Source organism: Triticum aestivum, chromosome 3D, assembly GCF_018294505.1.
Source record: "Triticum aestivum cultivar Chinese Spring chromosome 3D, IWGSC CS RefSeq v2.1, whole genome shotgun sequence".
In the NCBI taxonomy this organism is placed as follows: Eukaryota; Viridiplantae; Streptophyta; class Magnoliopsida; order Poales; family Poaceae; genus Triticum; species Triticum aestivum.
In genome coordinates this window covers 580527932-580545911 of record NC_057802.1, presented here as the reverse complement: position 1 = coordinate 580545911, position 17980 = coordinate 580527932, and the positions used below count along the sequence as shown (strand labels likewise).

At 46.0% G+C, this 17980-nt stretch overlaps 1 pseudogene; it reads left to right on the top strand.

Moving 5' to 3' along the window:
- Positions 1–4809: 4809 nt before the first annotated feature.
- LOC123075604 (B3 domain-containing protein Os03g0619600-like) lies at positions 4810–9645 on the top strand (annotated as a pseudogene).
- Positions 9646–17980: the final 8335 nt, after the last annotated feature.

The following is a 17980-nucleotide window of genomic DNA, read 5'->3' as shown; positions in this document are numbered from 1 at the left end:
GGTGGCGCCGGTCCTCGGCAGCTGCTGGGCACCATGGTGGTGCTGGCGGTTGTGCTGGTGGCTCGGTGTGGTGGATGGGGCTCCGAGGCGGCGGCCTCGGACCGAGCTCCCGGCGTGGCCTGGGCGTGGACGACGGGCGTGGACGGCGTACGTGCGAGCGGAGGCTCTGGATGTGTGCGTGGGGCGCGGATCGACTGCCGGGCGCGGCGGCGGCTGGCGCACGTCGGGCGCAGCGACTAACTGAACGGGCGCGGCGACTGGCTGGTTTCTCCGGGGCGCGAGGTGTGCTGCGGGTGGACGGCCTGCTCCTGCTCAGCTGCTTCGCTCGAGCGGCTCTGATCTGGGTGCTGCTCCTGGCGATGCGGCGTTGGTTGCTGCGGTGGTGGTGGCTACGGTGGTGTTGCGGTGGTGGACGGCGGCTTCGGCCAGGGGGTGGTGCGTGTCTGGTCGCGGTGGATCGTGGGATCCCGTGGCCAGAATGAGGTCGGCCTCAGCAGGTGGTGGCCGATGGGCGGCGGTTGGTGGTGGAAGGTGGTCGGCGCATCTCCGGGAGAAATCTTTGCTCCGGCCTTCTTCGGAGCCGGCGACGGCGGCACCCGCGGGTGCTGTGATCTTTCTTGGAAGCGTCGTCGTGGAGGTGTGCTCCTCCTCCCCACGGGCGATGGAGGCGTCTTCGCGTCTTTCTCCTTCTTGGGGGCATCGTCTCGGAGCCGGCTACGACCGGAAGACTGGTGGATTGCGGCATCTTCGCCGTGGATGGCGGCATCTTCGCCGCATGGTTTGTTGAGGCGGGGCGCTGGTTTCTGTTTGGCAACGATGATGTCGTCGAGAGGAGCTCGGGTCACGGCGTGGACTTCGGTAGCCAGTTCTTCCCGACGTGTCCGAGGTGCTCTTCTGTGGGCACGGTCGGCGCAAGCCCTGCATATTTCCTTGGTGAGGCTCGTCGTCAAAGTCGGAGCTATCGGTTGCTTGCGCGTGTGGCCTTCTGGTGGCATGTGCCGTCGTGGCTTCTATGCAGCTGTTTGCGGGTTGGCTTCGAGGTTGGAGCTGTATGGTGAAGTCGGAGTCGCCCGTTCAAGGCAGCCGGTGATGATGATGACGCTTGCGACTTCTCGGCGAATGCCTTTCTTCTTTGCAGCTTTGTGTCCCATGTCGGTGGCCAGGTTGGCCGGTGATGCCCATATCATATGGGTTGAGTTGTATCGGTTTTAGCCCGGTTTTCCGCCAATTAACCGGCAATTCTCTTTTTCTTAATCAATAAAAATGGTAAATCTTTTGTCTCGTTTAAAAAATGGGCAGGAAACTTTATCTCCCTTTTCCTGCCGTGCCGACCCTACGGCAGTCAAATCCATGCCGCTTCCCCGTCCCGGGCATTTCCTTTGCTGCATCCACCCACTCCCAAGGTCTTTCGCCCCCACGTCATCGTGCTCACTGCTCCTATTGCCAGCGTCCAGCGTCATCTCGGCCCTTCCCCTTCCCGGCCTTCACCCACTGGCCATCTTTCGCCCGCGACAACTGCCCACGGGAGGGGGACCTCTGTCTCTTCAAGCTGATGAAGAACGAGGGACCGTTAACGATGATGGTCTACATCATTCGCCACTAGAAATGTGGCCTGAAGCATGTCTTGCACATGCTGTTGCTAGAAATATGTGCCGTGGACAAGAGAAAAACATAACAGAGACTGACCTCCCCCGTTCGAATCTGCCTGGAGGGTCAGGGGCTGCGGCGTTCTAAGGGCATGTACAATGCAGGCGCTTAGGCATGGGCGCTAGGAATTAAATCCCAGTAGTTTTGGCAGTTTTTGACTGATTCCCGGTTTCTTTCTTGGCATCGATGCATGAAGAGGAGTCGGGCGTTTAAAAACTAATACAAAATACTAACGCTAGCGCCCGGGCGCTTGTGTATGCGCTCGTGCCCAGGAATTTAAGCGCTCCTGCATTGAAGATGCCCTAATCCGCCTCGATGCCCTCATGTCCTGCCGGTGCACAAGGCTAGTTATAGCACTCTTGTGTAGTATCCCAGTGAGTATCTCAATTATCAACCCTGCAACTGCATTGTCATGTATGCAGCTAGCTACGTTGGCACCCAAACCGTGCTTTGAAAATAGTTACTCTATAGGCTGCTAGAAAAATAGTAAATGAGGGGTTAAACTAAGTATTGCTAAATCATAAATAGATACTAGAACTGAAATGAAGAAATAAACTGCGGAGAAATTAATGTGATATTTTACTCGAGGAAAAGTGTTGTCTAGGTATGTGTCTCTAGTACTTCGGCGGCGTTGATTGGAGTTAATCTAGGAAATTGCTCCACTTACGGATGAGTCTCACGGAAGCTGCCCTACGGACCGATGTGGTGGCCTCTAATCCATCCCTGCCCCCTGAATTTCAGGGGTATGGCCCTCATTCCCCAGATCCAGTGAGGCCACGTTTGTCCGTAACCTCTATTTCCGTCAAAACCTGCGCGTAACTGTAGCATCGCTCGTTAATCTATCAACCACAAATGTTAGTTGGGTCACTACCACGTATTTATTTATAGGATAGAGTAGTTTAGGATGGTGGGTGGTCCCACATATAACATTGCCTCTCAAGCAACCCCTTAGTGAGACAACTGATCAATTGTCCTACATTCTGTCGCATACATGTAGCAGGTAGGGAAGATATCAAGATCATAAAGATTGGACCAAAGGCTTTATTCTAATAACATCACATTAATTAGGGGGTGGCAGGGTGTCAAGTTTGATTACAACCCATCACAGAGACCGTGATGGAGAAGGAAGGAGTAGTGGTGGTGCATGGCTCGCGCCTCTATGGTGGTGGCTCCTTTGAGGTTGCAATGGATGGAGATGGGGCTTGGTACAAAACCCTAATGCCTCTTTGGATGTGGGGGAGGCGGGATGAATATATCGCTGGTGGCTAGGGTTGAAGGGGTATAAATAGCTAGCCTCCAAGAGTCTCCTTCGTGGATGTAGCTTATCTCCTTTGATCCAAGGGTTCTAGATGAGCCTTATCCCCTCTCAATACCTACCTTGATGTCCAAGGATCCTTAGGAACGAAATGGGGATGAAATCGGTGTCAATCCTGGAAGTTATCGTGATTCTCATTGCCTAGATCACCTGGAGCGCGGGTAGCCCGATACGAGCGTGTACGGTCGTACTGTGCACCGTCTTCTGTTCTGGAAGTTGTGCGTGGAGTTCCATAATTTGGTCGCCATTTTTTCATACGAACTCCGGTTTGGGAATTCTTGGAGTCATTGGTTTGTATCGAAAAGCCCGATAACCTCCTAGTATTCAATCTTCAATTTGGGCTTGTTGGGAAAACTCATTTTAGCAAACTCCACTGTAGGCCTGGATCTGGTTCCTGTAATCCCTTCAAATTGATTCCAACCTTGGCTCTTTCATCACCCTGAGTCGGTGCGAGTTCCAAATGACCTACAAACACAACACAAGAAGGAAAATAATAAAATATTAAAGAGCATGCTATGCTAAGGATAAAATGGGTGTAAACTAAAAATCATGCATAATGGACATATGAATAACTTAATGGGACATATTAGGAAGAGTTATTAAGAAACAAATGAGCTCTAAAATGAGTAAAAAAAGTAGCCGTCAAACTCCCCAAGCTTAAACGTTTCTCATCCTCGAGTAAGAAAGTTGACTAGCTAAGCTCATTATTATGAACCGTTAGGCTTCCATTGAAACCAAAGCCCAAAAGTGTATCCTTATCTTCGTGTAGACTTTGTAAAATTTAATGTAGTATTGGATTAATACCTGCAATCCTCTTAGTCTCATTGCCAAGGAGGTGAAGAAAGAAGAAATATTTTTTTCGATTACAAATTCCGATTGCCAATGTGAAAGTGCATTTATCTTGTATTTTGGCGTGATGACAATGTGGTTAGCGGAACTAATGAAGATTAATAAAGTTTATCTTAGGTCATTGGTTCCTCGAAGAATTATTTAGGAGATGGTTGACCCCCCATCCCCCCCCCCCCCCCCCCCCCCGCCCCTAATCAAAAAGGTCAAAGGTGTGGTTTTCTGACGACTTGAAGCTATTGTTTTGGTTTATTTGAGCTGCAAGGCAACCACACTATCAAGATGGGTGAAGGTGGTTGGATGATGATGTCGGAACACTTCAAAATATAAACATCAGCTATCCTACACCTGAGACCAAAGGGAAGCCCTTCAAACTTCTTAACCACATCCTCTTCACCAAAAAATGTTTGGACTTCATGAACTTGTTTCAAAATTCATGATTTTTTAAATTTTATGATGCTTTTCAAATTGGTTAACAAAAGTTTGAAAATACCGAACATTTTTTAATACATAATTTTGAAAAAATAAGTTTAACATTTTTATAGTACAGGAGGAACATTTTTATAATACACCTTACCATATTTAATTTTTTTATAATACACAATGACAATTTTTAAACACGTGTTAAATGGTTATATAATATAGCATATTTTTTATAACACACTATGTATTTGTTTTAAATACATATTGATTTTTTTATAATGTAGGATGACTATTTTTATAATACATGACGAACATTTTAAAAATACATAGTGAAGATTTTTATAAGGATATGATGAACATTTTAGAAAACATAAAACACATTCTAATAAATAACCGAAAGAAAAGAAATGACCATATTTTTTGAAAAAAAAGAAAAAAAAAAGCGAAAGAGAAACAGTGGAAAAAAAGCGAAACAGAAATAGTGGGCCGGCCCACCGAGAGGAAAAACTGTTACGACGGCAGACGGGCTTCTCCTTCCTCCTGCTCTGCTCGCCGCCGCAGCACCAGCAAGTACATCCACGCTCTCCTACTAGGGGATGCCTCCCCCCAGTACCACCGCCAAGGCCGCGCCACCACGACGCCAACCAAACCCTCATGAGATCAGGGCTCCCGCCGCTCGGAGCTGCCGCCCTTGGCCGGGCGTGTCCTCGATCTCGCTTTTCAAGGGAGTCCTGAGCGTGCGTCCACGGCTTCCCCACCAGCACCGGATGCATCGGCCGCCAGGATCCCGCTTCCACCCCCACCCCGCGCTCTCTCCTCGTGCCTACCTGTGGCCTCCCCACCCCACTGGCAGAAGCTGTCGTGGTTGGGCTGCCTGAGTATGTTCTTTTCAGCATATCATGTTCAATTAATCAGTTGGTAGCGTCTTGGCTGTGTTACCCTATTGCATCATGAGAATGCCTTCGGTTTTCCAGCTATTGTTAGCACTTTGTCCGCAGTGATTTTTACTAGCTTAAATGGGTGTAAACTTCTGAATTTTTTCTTTACCCATGTTAATTACTTTCTGGTTACTACAGGTAGTATTCAGATTTTACAACTCAAATGACCTTATAAATGGATACATCTCTTTTAGTTTATTCAGTTCACATGGCACCAATGAAACATGTCAGAGCTATAAAATGAAATAATTTTTAAATTGCTTAATATCGACCTAAAGCTACGCACATCTTCTGAATGAGTTAGAATAATAATCCAGCGGCTTAATCTCCTTTTCGGAAAAATAATAATCCAACATGGAGTATATGGCATGATGTTTTCAGGTTCAAACTCTGATGTGGATGTAGCATTATCAAGAAAGGCAAGAAATATTTTCCTTCCAAATTTTCCATGAGCGAGTAAACTACTTTTGAGTTTTGAGAAAGCAGCTATAGGGAAACTGATTTTTGGGGAATATGAGAAGTCTGCATGCTGTATTGCCTCTTCGATTGGAGTTGTACTGTTGGGAAATAGTCTCTATAGTTTTTTGTCAAATCATGGTAATTAAGGAGGTTAACCATGCCATTAATTTAGGGAAGCGTGGGTGTATGTAATACTCAGATTTATGGCTTGGGCATATGAGAAGACTTGACCATGCAGTGAACGCCCCCTTCATAATAAATGACTTTCTGGTCTGCGTGTGCCCTTCCAGTGCCTGGACGCCCCCTTCATAAGTACGCCCGGATTTGCATTCCATAGATACATTCTGCTACAGCGCAGCGGCCTTCAGCACCACGGTAAGCTTCTTCTTCCATGTTGGTCTCTTTGTTTGCAATTTAGTCATGTTCTTTCTTCTTCTACACCTGCATATGGAGGAGCAGCACTCTCCTGTTTTTGATTTCTTCTTATTTCTGCTGAACTTCAGAAACTATTAGCAGTGCAGAAAGCAGTGATGCTATGCAACGATAGAAACTGAGTTTATATGGTTGTTAACCATCAGTTAATTTTTTGTCTTTTAAAGATATATCGTTGATCAATTTAGATATGCATTTCATCTCCCTAGTAACATCACAAATGGAGCCTAGTGATCAATAGATTCAGTTAGAAAATTATTGTATCCATCAGAAAGTTCAAGACAGAGTTTCTTCTGCAAAGTTACTCTCTTTATCTTTTTAGTCATGTCCTGTCGACTTCCCTACAATTTAGAAGAATATTATTCCTTGATTTTGCATAATGATAGGAATTTCAGAAGCTGATTGTTCTATGGTTGTTAATCATCAGTGTTTTATTTATTTTTTAAAGAGATAGCAGTGATTTATTTAGATCTGCACGTACCCCCCTTGTAACATAACATAGTGATCTTAGTGCTCAATAGATCCAGTCAGAATATTATTGCATTCATAGGAAATATCAAGCCAGATTTCTTCTGCCAAGTATTTGTAATGTTATTCTAGTGTTGTTTTGCTTTCTTTTTACATGGTAATCAAAACAGATTTTCAGGGCAGCATTAGTTTTATAGTGTTAACATCATTTTGTTGCTACTATTATTTTCAAATAAGGAAACTCTCTCCTTAATCTCAAAGGATTCTAGGGCATAGTTATGAATCTTGAGTGATTTTAGGGTATTACTAGTTAGCCAAACAGAAATTTGAATGTGCCACCTTACATAGTATGTGATTCATTTAACAGGATGTATCCAAGATGAGCAACCCTTGCGAATGCTGTGAGAGGAAGATAAGGTTCATCAGAAAAATAAATGGAAATTTTATGCATAGCATGGTAAGCCTTTTCTAACTTTCCTTGTTCAGTGGTTGCCTCATGTTTGTAGAGTTTGGTTGCCTCAAACATTTTTTGCACAATTGCTGCTTGTTACAGGTCATTCCAGAGTGGTTTGTTAGTCAACTTGGGGGCAAAATCTGGAGAACCATCAGACTGCAAGCCCCTGATGGTATCATATATGATGTTGGAGTTAGTGAGAATATGAATAGAATTATCCTCAAGTTTGGGTGGGCAGCATTTCTTGATGCCAATGAAATCGAAGAAAACTATTCCTTGATGTTTCGGTACCTCGGAAATTCCCTCTTTGAGGTTACGATATTTGATTCCAATGGGAAGGAGAAAGTATCGCATAGTCACTACACTGATAATTCGAGCAGTTCTCATCCTGGAGCTACTCAGTCGTCAGCAGGGGAAGGTTCAGATTCAGATGGAAGCCAGAAAGAAAGCTCGTACCGGTACAAAAAATCAGGAAAAATGCCCGCAATAGCTTATTCTTCTGAGGAATTCTCAGGTTAAGTTGTGTACTCAGATTATTCAGTTACTCTCCACCACATGTTCTCTTACTGTCAAAACTTCTTTTTACAGCAGAAGACAATTCTGTGGAGTCGGATGATCAACAGATGCTTTCAGAATATTGTGTCTTCTCAGGGCGGTGCTATCTTACAGAAGCACAGAAGGCGAAAATTCTTGCACTTGTAAAGAAAATTCGACCCGAAATCCCGGTGCTTGTTGTAGAGATGAAGAAGAGCAATGTAAAGCAGAGTGGTACTCTGGTACGTAAGTTTTACCATTGCATTTTGTATGAACTGCTCTTTTTCTGTACCTATGTACAATTTCTTTTCTATTTAGGGAAGTTGGTGGTCTCGCTCTAACGGATATGTTTGCACAAAATGCATCTACTCAAACAGTTGAAACCATGCATAAAGACGAAGTACATAAGTATTATTGTTGTATTATCAGCTGAAACTGTGTGTATTGTACGATTTAACCTTTCTGACAGTCCAAATGTATTAACTATTTAGTACTTAGGCTGTCGGATAAAATAGCTCAACATTATCACTATCACTTTCTATCCCTTCTTCAATTAGGTAATATGTAAGGATTACGGACGCAAGCACTTGCCATGCGAAGAAACAAATATCATACTCCAGCTGCCTCGAAAAAACAAGGGTTGGAAGTGCAGATTCCATATCAGGCCATCTGGAACATCTGACGCTGGTCGCCGCAACCTTTCATTGGGGAACTTTGTCCGTGACAATCATGTTAGAGAAGGCGATATATGCCTCTTTGAACCAATGACAAATGCTAAGGAGAAAAGATTCACTATGACTGTCCATCTCGTTCACAAAGCGGGCATTTATCATTCCCCTGGTGAAAGAACTGACATTGGCTCAAATCATGGAAGGACGAGCACTAAGATGGCAAGTGCTATGGAGGAACCCCTACCGATGGTATGCCAGCTTGACACTAAGATCTTGCCACTGCTAGGATGTGTCACATTTCATTTTGCATTATACTTCTCTGATTCGTGTGACAACTTGTCCAGGTGAAGAGTACTCTTCGGAACATGAGGATCATGAAATCTCTGATGATTCCAAGGGAGGTTCTGAACCTCCCTTCATGCTGGCAGACAGAGCTTCCCTAACACGAGCACAAGAGAAGAAAGTGTTAGAGAAAGTTGAGGAAATCGAGTCAGACGTACCCTTGTATGTTGCTATCATGAGCAAGTCCAATGTCTATCGGGGTAGTGGCTGTAACACTCCCACCCTAGTAAGTTCATGGAAAACATTTCCTGTCGCTGCCTATTAGTACACTTCCGAAGGGAACAAATTCTAAGTATCTTTGCAATTGTGTCATTCTAACATTTGCCCCGTTTTATGTATATAAACAGCACTTTGGCTACCAATACACAGGCAGATATCTTGTTCAGAAGTCTGCTGCTGGCTATCATCGTGGAAAGAGTAGCCTGGTCAGTTTGGTGCTTCATAGGGAGGGGAGGAGTGGATCATGGCCTACCAAGATGCAACACAGCATGCAACACACAACTCATGCGATGAGGGTTCTCAAAGGATGGACGTTTTTTGCCCGCGACAACCGCCTGCGGGAGGGTGACCTCTGTCTCTTCAAGCTGATAAAGAACAAGGAGCCTCTGACTATGGTGATCCACATCATTCGCCGCGAGGAATATTAGCCTGAAGCATGTATTGCATGCTGCTGCTCTGGTGATGGAAAACCATATGGCTTATCTTGGAACGTTATCATGAGACGTTATCTTAGTATTTTCTTAGTTCCGTGAGAACTTTGTTAATTTGAGAGTAATTTGGATGGTTCAAGTTTGAGAACCTTATTATGTGCTTCTCTGGTTGATTTTAGTGAACATGTTTTTTTTTATGGGATTCAAGTTTGATCTTTGAAGATGATGGTTTACATCAATCGCTGTGAGAAATGTTAGCCTGAAGGCATGCTACTGGTAACTATTATCTTCAACTCTCGGAGCGAAAGCTATGTAGCTTATCTCTGTTGGTCCAGTCCCGACGCCGAGTACTTCTAGCGACGGCGATACAATTGACAACGAACGACGATGACGAACGAAGCTCGCTGACGAACTAAGCGAAGTTCCTTTACGCCGAGATGCACCGCAGTGCAAAGCTAGCCTCCAGCTAGCAATCAATCCTTTGATCGTCTACTAGTACTAGTACGTATGAGCACTTCTAGCCCGAAGCGTTCCAATCGATCTAGCTAACTCACGTAACCAGCACAACACAACGGAATCAATCTGGATAGCCACACGCACGTATCGTGCGTGATTTCTGTATTGATCTCTGCGGTACACGTTTACAGGGATGCTTACATGTATATATAACAGCTAGGACTAGTAGTTAGATAACCCACACACGGTTTCCTACTCCTAATCCTATTTAGCTACGTACATGCAAGTCCTACTTGATGACGTCTAGGAAACCAACACGGACACCTACGTCGTGTTTAGTTCCAACAGTCACCCTCCTAATCACGACGTCATTACGTAACAGCTCCAACGCCGATTCTTCTTTGAATCTTCGAAAACTTCTCTCGATTCAAAGCCTTGGTTAGGATATCCGCCAGCTGATCGTTAGTGCACCCATAGTTGACCTGCATCTTACCTTCTTCCACACAATTTTTGATGTAATGATACATCGTATCAATGTGCCTGCTCCTGTCATGCCGCACTGGATTTTCGGGTAGAAAAGTTATAGACTCACTGTCAACGTTGAGCACCACTTGTTCCGGATCTCGATCCATGAGATCATCGTGTAGCCTCCCTAGCCACACACCTTGATACTCTGCTTCACTTGAAGTCGATGTCACCACTTACTGCTTTCGTGACAGCCAGCTCACGCCCGAGATACCCTTACGGTCGTCAACAACTCCTTCCTTGTCACTACCACTGTAGCAGAGTAGTTTCACCATCTCCTTCTTGCTCAGCTCAAGACGAGGTTCCATTGAAGCGAAAACGTGATTGCAATCTTTCATGTCACGGCTTTCAAGTACCTTCTTTGCATATGCCTCTTGGCATACTGTGATCCCCTTCGTCTTTTGATGTACCCCGATCCCGAGGTAGTAACTCATTGGCCCTAGATCGTCCATCCTGAAAAGCTCCTTCATTTGTAGCTTGAACTTTGCAATCACCTCTTCATCTGCTCTAGTTATCAATAGATCGTCGACGTAGGTGCCAACTAGAAGTCGATCCCTTCCTTCACCTTTCTTGTACATTGCATGCTATTGTGGGGCTTTCTCAAATCCAAGAAAAATCATCTTCTGATCAAATTTGATGTTCCACGCCCGAGAGCCTTGCTGTAGCCCATACAAGGTTTTGTGTAACTCCAGTACCTTGTGTTCTTCTTCCTCTTTGATGAATCCCGGTGGTTGGTTCACATAAACGTTTCCTTGTAACTCTTCGTTTAGAAACATGGATTTTACATTCATGTGATGTATCTTCCATGATTCCTGAGCCGCGAGAGCGACGAGTAATCTCACAACGAACACTTCTTCAAAGTCCACATATTCTTCTTGCACGTACTCTTTGGCTACTAGCGTTGCTTAGTGCCTCACAGACCCGTTGGTATCTTTCTTGATCTTAAGTTCCCACTTGAGATCCATGACTTTTTCATTGTTGGAAAGATCCAAAAACCTTCATGCATTGTTGTCGTGGATCAACCTCAACTCTTTTCCATAGCATGACGCCAACACTCATTTCTATTCGCGTCCTCAAAATCCGCCGGTTCCTCGGCGTTTACTAGACACCGTCGCCCACTCATTTTCTCCTTTACAGGGTGAAGCATCCGAATTTTTTTCTCGAGATACGGGTGTAACTCCAGTACGAGATGCATAGGTGTAGGTGATGTTGTCCTCTCCTCCAGTACTGTCAAAGGTGACACAGGTACCAAAGAAACATCTCCTGCGTACAAAATTGCTAATCCATCCCCAAGTGCACCACGTGTGGCTCCTGTGCTCACAAGACAAGCACGTGGAGTTGAACCTCCAGCTCCAACGTGAGCTGGGCTGCTACAGCCTACGAGCATCCCTGGGTTGGCTTCAACTGGCCTGCTGCCAATTCTCTTCGGCCGGCCTCCTTCCCAGTTCCGGTTGTGCGCACGTGCGCATCCAGGGGTAATCCTTTCAACTTGGCACTCTGGGAGACCGAGCACTCCTGTTTCTAGGACGCCTCGGATACTTTCTGACGGGGACGTGATAGCCGCAACATCCTCGCCTTGGTAATTTTTGCACCCAGACGCATCCGCTCTAGCATCAGCATACTGTAAGTCGTGGCCTTCAGGCGCCACGCTACGTCGAAATGATATTCGTGTCCGTAGCATCGACACAAATTTCAGAATTATGTCTCACGTCAGTAGCTTCGACACGAGTTTTGGAACTATGATTTTGAGAGTGAACTTTTTCTTCACGGAACGCGACAATTTCTTTAGCCGACGCTTGAAGAATTGAGTCCTCGTCGTCCACGAGTTCACACATCAACATCATGTCACCTTCATCTCCTACCTGGGTCATGAGCGCCTTCTCCTTCAGGGAATTCTTACACTCCGACTTGAAGTGTCCGAGCAGATTACAGTTGTGGCAGCGGATCTTCCTCTTATCAAACTTTTTTTTCTTTGACTTCTCCGACTGTTTGTCGATGTCCTATGCGGGACGGTACTTTCCGCCGATACCAGACGCCTTGTCGAAATTGTTCTCCTTGAAAACCAATGCCCACTGAGCACGCGTAAGCATCAGGTACTCATCCTGTTTTGCATCACCGTAACTCAGCTTCATCTGCTCATCATGGGCCTTGAAGCGACCAACCAGATCATCCAAAGTGAGAGTCTTGAGATCAACGTATTGCTCGATCGCTGACACAATCGGCATGTAGCGCGGTGGAGCGGCACGTAGGAAACGCATGACCGCGGAGATGTCCTCCAACTTCTCTCCGAGACAACGAACCCCGTTTACCATCGTTTCAACCCTTGCGGCGAAGGCGTCCACCGTATCATCTTCTCCCATCCTCAGATTCTCGTCACTCTTCAACAAAGTTTGCAAGTTCGGCTCGCGCACACGCGAGTGTCCTAGATGCAACGTCTTGAACGTGTCCCACGCCTCCTTCGCTGATGTCTTCGAGATAAGATGCTGCTGCACGTCCACCGGCATCACCGAGCAGATGCCTGTGATAGGCCGGCGATCCTTTCAATACAAGGCACCACCCTTCAGGTACTCCTCACCGCCGGGGTCGACGGCTTTCCAGAGCTCATTGGCCTCGAGCGCCCACTCCATCATGGTCGCCTATACCACGAAGTTCCCACGATCGAATCGTGGATACTCCGATCTCGCCGGAGCAGCAATTACTCTAGCCACACTGGAGTACGCTGGCCTGTGCTGCTCTTGCTTGGACCACCGCTACCCCTGCTCGTCGCCGGCGCTCGCAGCCTCACCGCCGCCGGCGAACCAAAACACCACCCGCCTTCACCGCCGACACCAAAGCGAAAAATGCCGGTTCCAGCAAAATCAAAAGACGCTGGTAGCAAATTTTTAGGATGGTTCCAGCAAAAACAAAACAAAAACAAAGAGTGGTAGCAAAAACTCCTGATGCTTCCCGGAAGACTGGTAATAGCAAAAACTCCGGTGGTAGCAAATGGCACCTCCGGTAGTAGCAAAAATCCGAAACGGATGTAGCAAAAAAAGAAAAAGCCATTGCCGCCGTTGAGCAACACCGCCGTGGGTGGATGTAGCAATAAATGTCTTCAGTTCCAGCAAAATCAAAATATGGTTGTAGCAAAAAAGACAGGAAAAACAGATGATGGATGTAGCAAAAATCAACAAACGCTGGTAGTAACAAAAAATCGAAACGGTTGTAGCAAAATGGTTCATCGGTTGCAGCAAAAATCACCTGGTAGCAAAAATTTGGGCGGGTGGGTGGTAGCAAAAATTAATGATGGTTCCAGCAAAGCTGGATCGCCGCCGAAGCCGTCGCAGCACGGCCGTTGCCGGTTCCAGCATTTGTGTGGCTGGTTGCAGCTCCGCGAGCCTATGCTTGTAGCTCTGCCGAGCCGAGGTTGCATCATCTTCTGTTGGTGGTTGCCCTCTCCTACGAGCGGAGCGGGGCGCGCAGATCTTCGTCTGCAGCAAGCCATCTGCTGGGGAAGGCCGCGGCGAGTAGATGCTGCCCTCGCCAGAGCTGCACGCGGCATGCTACTGGGGCAGAGCTCGAGCTGCGCGTGTCTGCGACCAGCAGATGCTGCTCTCGCCGGAGCTGCAAGCTGTGCGTGATTTATTTTGCTATGGATTTGTGTTATTTGGAGGAAGCACAGAGAAAGAGGAAGATAGATTGTGTTTGGATTGAAAAAATAAGTGGAGGAGGGCGTCCCGTGGATGAGATAAGGGCAACGCAAAACGGTGCGTGGGCCACCTGCTTTGAGCCCACTACGCGAGGAGACCGGCGCTGGCTTCGGCCGGTCAGCCGGTGTTAAACGTTTCCCATATAGAAATCACGCACGATACGTGCGTGTGGCTATCCAGATTGACTCCGTCGTGTTGTGCTGGTTACGTGAGCTAGCTAGATCGATTGGAACGCTTCGGGCTAGAAGTGCTCATACGTACTAATACTAGTAGGCGATTAAAGGATTGATTGCTAGCTGGAGGCTAGCTTTGCACTCCGGTGCATCTTGGCGTAAAGGAACTTCGCCGAGTTCGTTAGCGAGCTTCGTTCATCATCCTCGGTCGTATCGCCGTCACCGGAAGTACTCGGCGTCGAGACTGGGTCAACAATCTCTAAATGAGGGAGGCATTGAGCAAGAAACTTACCTGTTTATCATTAGATGATTTTCTTGGTGGTTTCTTACTTCTGTGAGTCCTAAATTTGGGAGTGATTTGGATAGGTCAAGGTTGAAACAACCGTACTGTGTTGCTGACTGCTGATGCCTCAAGGAGTGAAGGCACTGTTTTTTTGCATGTGGTTTTGCCTGACTGTCAGAGCTAGGTTCTGTGTTTCCGTAGGGGTGTCTCACACTATGTCGAGTAGGAGCTTGCTGCTGGTGCGTGCGAGGCGTGCATGGTGGCGGCCATGTGTTCTCCCTTTCAAAAATAAATGCAAATAAAACTTATATTTTGACTTGAACATATGAGCCGTATTTAGTCTCAACCAGTACGTTGAGCCATGATGATTCAAGCAAAAAGAATTAATGTTGAGCGAGGATGCACATAATCCAGACATCGCCCGCTCCGGATCCATCCATGTTTTTCTTTTTTGCGGGTGCTGATCCATCCATCTTACATTTACTAATCGGAAGCACCAACAGAGGCTCCACGTTAATTATCAGAAAATACACTTATTGTCCATCGGATCTCCGTATTAACTATTGACAGCCGTTGGATGAACTATCAAAGAGTCCTTGACTTTTGTCCCACCATACACCTTTTTTATAAAAAAAAAAATGGGCCGCTGCAAGAAACAGTCCTGCCTCCTCCCCATCGTCCTGATCCCCCACGCCTCCCCAAACTTCCACGACCAGCCTCTCCCCAATTCTCTTCTCTCCAACCAGGCTGCAATCCATGTTTTTTGCGGGTAAGATTGGATCCGGAGCCGTCATTCTCTTGATCTTCTCCGGTTGATGATAGTAGTTACTATCTCCCTTTGGCCAGGATCCTGCCGATCGTCCTCTTCACAAATCCCCAGGAAATCCAAAACAACCACGCTACAAACCAGCCTCCCCCAGGTTCCCTTCTCTCCAGCCGTTCCGCCTCAACTACACTGCAATCCATGTTTTTGTGCAGGTAAGATTGAATCAGAAACCGTCATCCTCTTGATCTTCTCCTGTTGATGGTAGTCGTTGCTACCTCTGTGGCTAGGATCTCCTTTGAGACAAATCTGATGCTTTGTTGTGGAAAAGGCGTGGGAAGTAGTTTCATTCGTCCAGGAATTAGTACGTGCAACTCGAGAGATCTCTTTAACATCACGTATTGCCATGGAGCTGCAGACATGTCCTTGGAGGACAGGTTGACTTGCACCTGCAGTCTGCAATCTCCTAAACAAATGAGCAGCACCATTCAGTTGTGGGCTTGCAGAAGGTTGGCGGGTGAATGGTCATAGCAGGAATACAATGGGCATGTCGACTGGTGTGACCTGTGAGTATTCCATTCAAGCCGACAACTACCTTTGCAAGAGGTGTGTTGTTTTGTTCGAGAAATTTTTGAGAAAATCACTATTAGATAAATCAGTTTGTCGAGCTGAGCTTTTTATTTATTCTTACATCATTTGATCGTAGTGTGAGAGATGGGAGAACACACCTCTACAAGTAACATATTTTTTTTTTACCTGGTAACAACAAGTAACATATTATAATTACTGAGATTAGTTGTACGGATAACGGAGTGCGATTTTCTCATTCAGTGATCTGCAGGGTTAAAGAACTTACATTATGTAGCAATTGGCAATGGAAAAGTGTTGATTTATTAAATTGGCTTTAAGGATAAATATGTTGGTGCATTTTCTTACTAATACTGTCAATTTGCTGGGAGCAATGTGTAGCAAAAACAGTTCAAATTTAGAAACTTCTTTAGATATCTGGAATAATCGACCTTCCTCAAAAAAGGAATAATCCATCTACATATGTTTCTTTATATACTGCAATATTAACCTGTATATGTTGTTGAATATGGTATTTTTGCGGAGAAATTCTTAGTGTAGTTCGTATGTCTAGATATTAGGATACTAAATTATGATGCTCTTTCTAATAATCAGGCAGGCTGTACCATTTCTGGTAGTGTATAGAGAAATTGTCCCTGAAAAGTTGAAATAATGGGAGAGATGCACATAAATCAAAGCACGTAGAGAGGACACTAGCAGTGGAATGGCCATCACATCTCAGACCGATATTATTTTCGGAGAAAACGTAGCAGCCTGATTAAGTGTTCCAACACGTGCGAAACGTTGACCTGCCCATCACAAAAATGTAATATGGTTTTGATCCTTATCATTAAAAGTCATCCCTATATTTGGCTGATTGGAACTATCCTTACTTTTCTTTAATTTTCCCTGAACCGTCGTTCGTTTTCTTTGAATTTTCCTGGAATTACTGTCCTTCGTTGTCCAAGATGGTCTCTTGTATTTGCACTTTCTCTTCAAAGATCAACATTTATATAGCTTTCTTCTAATAGGTTCCAAACAAGTTTGTGCGCTGGAGTTCTAACGGTCATGTTTGTGACTTCCAGTTCTAATAAACATCATTTATCAGTATGTGGTGAATGATATTATTTTGGTGCGGTATTAGATTGTGAGAAGTCAGAGTTCTTAAACATCGACTACCATTGTGTACAAAACCATTTTGATCAGGAAAGGAAAAAATGAAAACTGATTGTGACAGAAATATACATACCTTGGTACTAAAATATATGTACAAAAGATAACTATAAACATACATCACGCCGATGCTAACTTCAACTAATTATTTAGCTTGGTTAATATGACGTGTGGTTTGATCCCTGCACACCTGAAACATTTATGAACATACTTCTTTTGTGTCAGAAGCCTAATTATGACACTTAGCAAAGATCAAATATCTCACTGATTTGTGGGTACCTTTTTTTAGAAAAGGAGGATGACCCCCGGCCTCTGCATCTGGGCGATGTATACGGACACTTTATTAATTATTCTCACAAGACCTTACAAAGTCATACAACAGTAGGACTAAAGCCGCCGTCTAAGCAACAAACTGTCGCTACACCTATCCAGTTGATGAAGGGGCGCAGATAGCCCGGGCCTAATACCAAACAGACATCGCAACCAAGCCTAACATCTAAGACCTGAGACCCCAACCTAGCCACTTGCCGGGTCTGGGGCACACACTGGTCCGGCGTGCTCTCAGAGGCCGCCGCCGCCAACTGCCACCGCTCCATCTTCAGAACTATACTGATGCATCAACCTTGCTCATTCTAGCTATCGTCGACGCCACCACGGCGCCCAACGGCACCTCCTCCCTGCGCGCAAACAGCTGAGCACGTCGCGGTCGCCATTGATACACCTCAGCGCCATGCTGCCAAGTACCACCAGCCGACATAGCTTGAAGTCCTTGGTAGATCTGTCGTGCGTAGCACCTGCCGACCAAGCATGACAAAGCGTAGCTCCTGTCGGTCAGGCATGACTTGACATCTCCACCAAAGCTCCGTGCAAGACGAAGCCGCTCCACCTCCTGCCTCCGACTTCCAGCGCTGCTCCACAAACGATGCTCCCAAGAGAGAAACGACACCGCAGTGCCGCTATCGTCCGATCTGGAACACCAGATTCTAGGGTTTCCCCCGGAGCAGCACGAGTGGGTCGACAGTAGTTACACGACGATGCCTCCATCAAGGTAACGGCGAGAACGCTGCCATCGCCTGCCATCGGCTCGGTTTTCATCGGCAACCATGTCTCCCCTACTCGCAGCCAGGACTAGATGAGGGATCTCGAGATCCGATCACCAAGCCTCTGGCCGG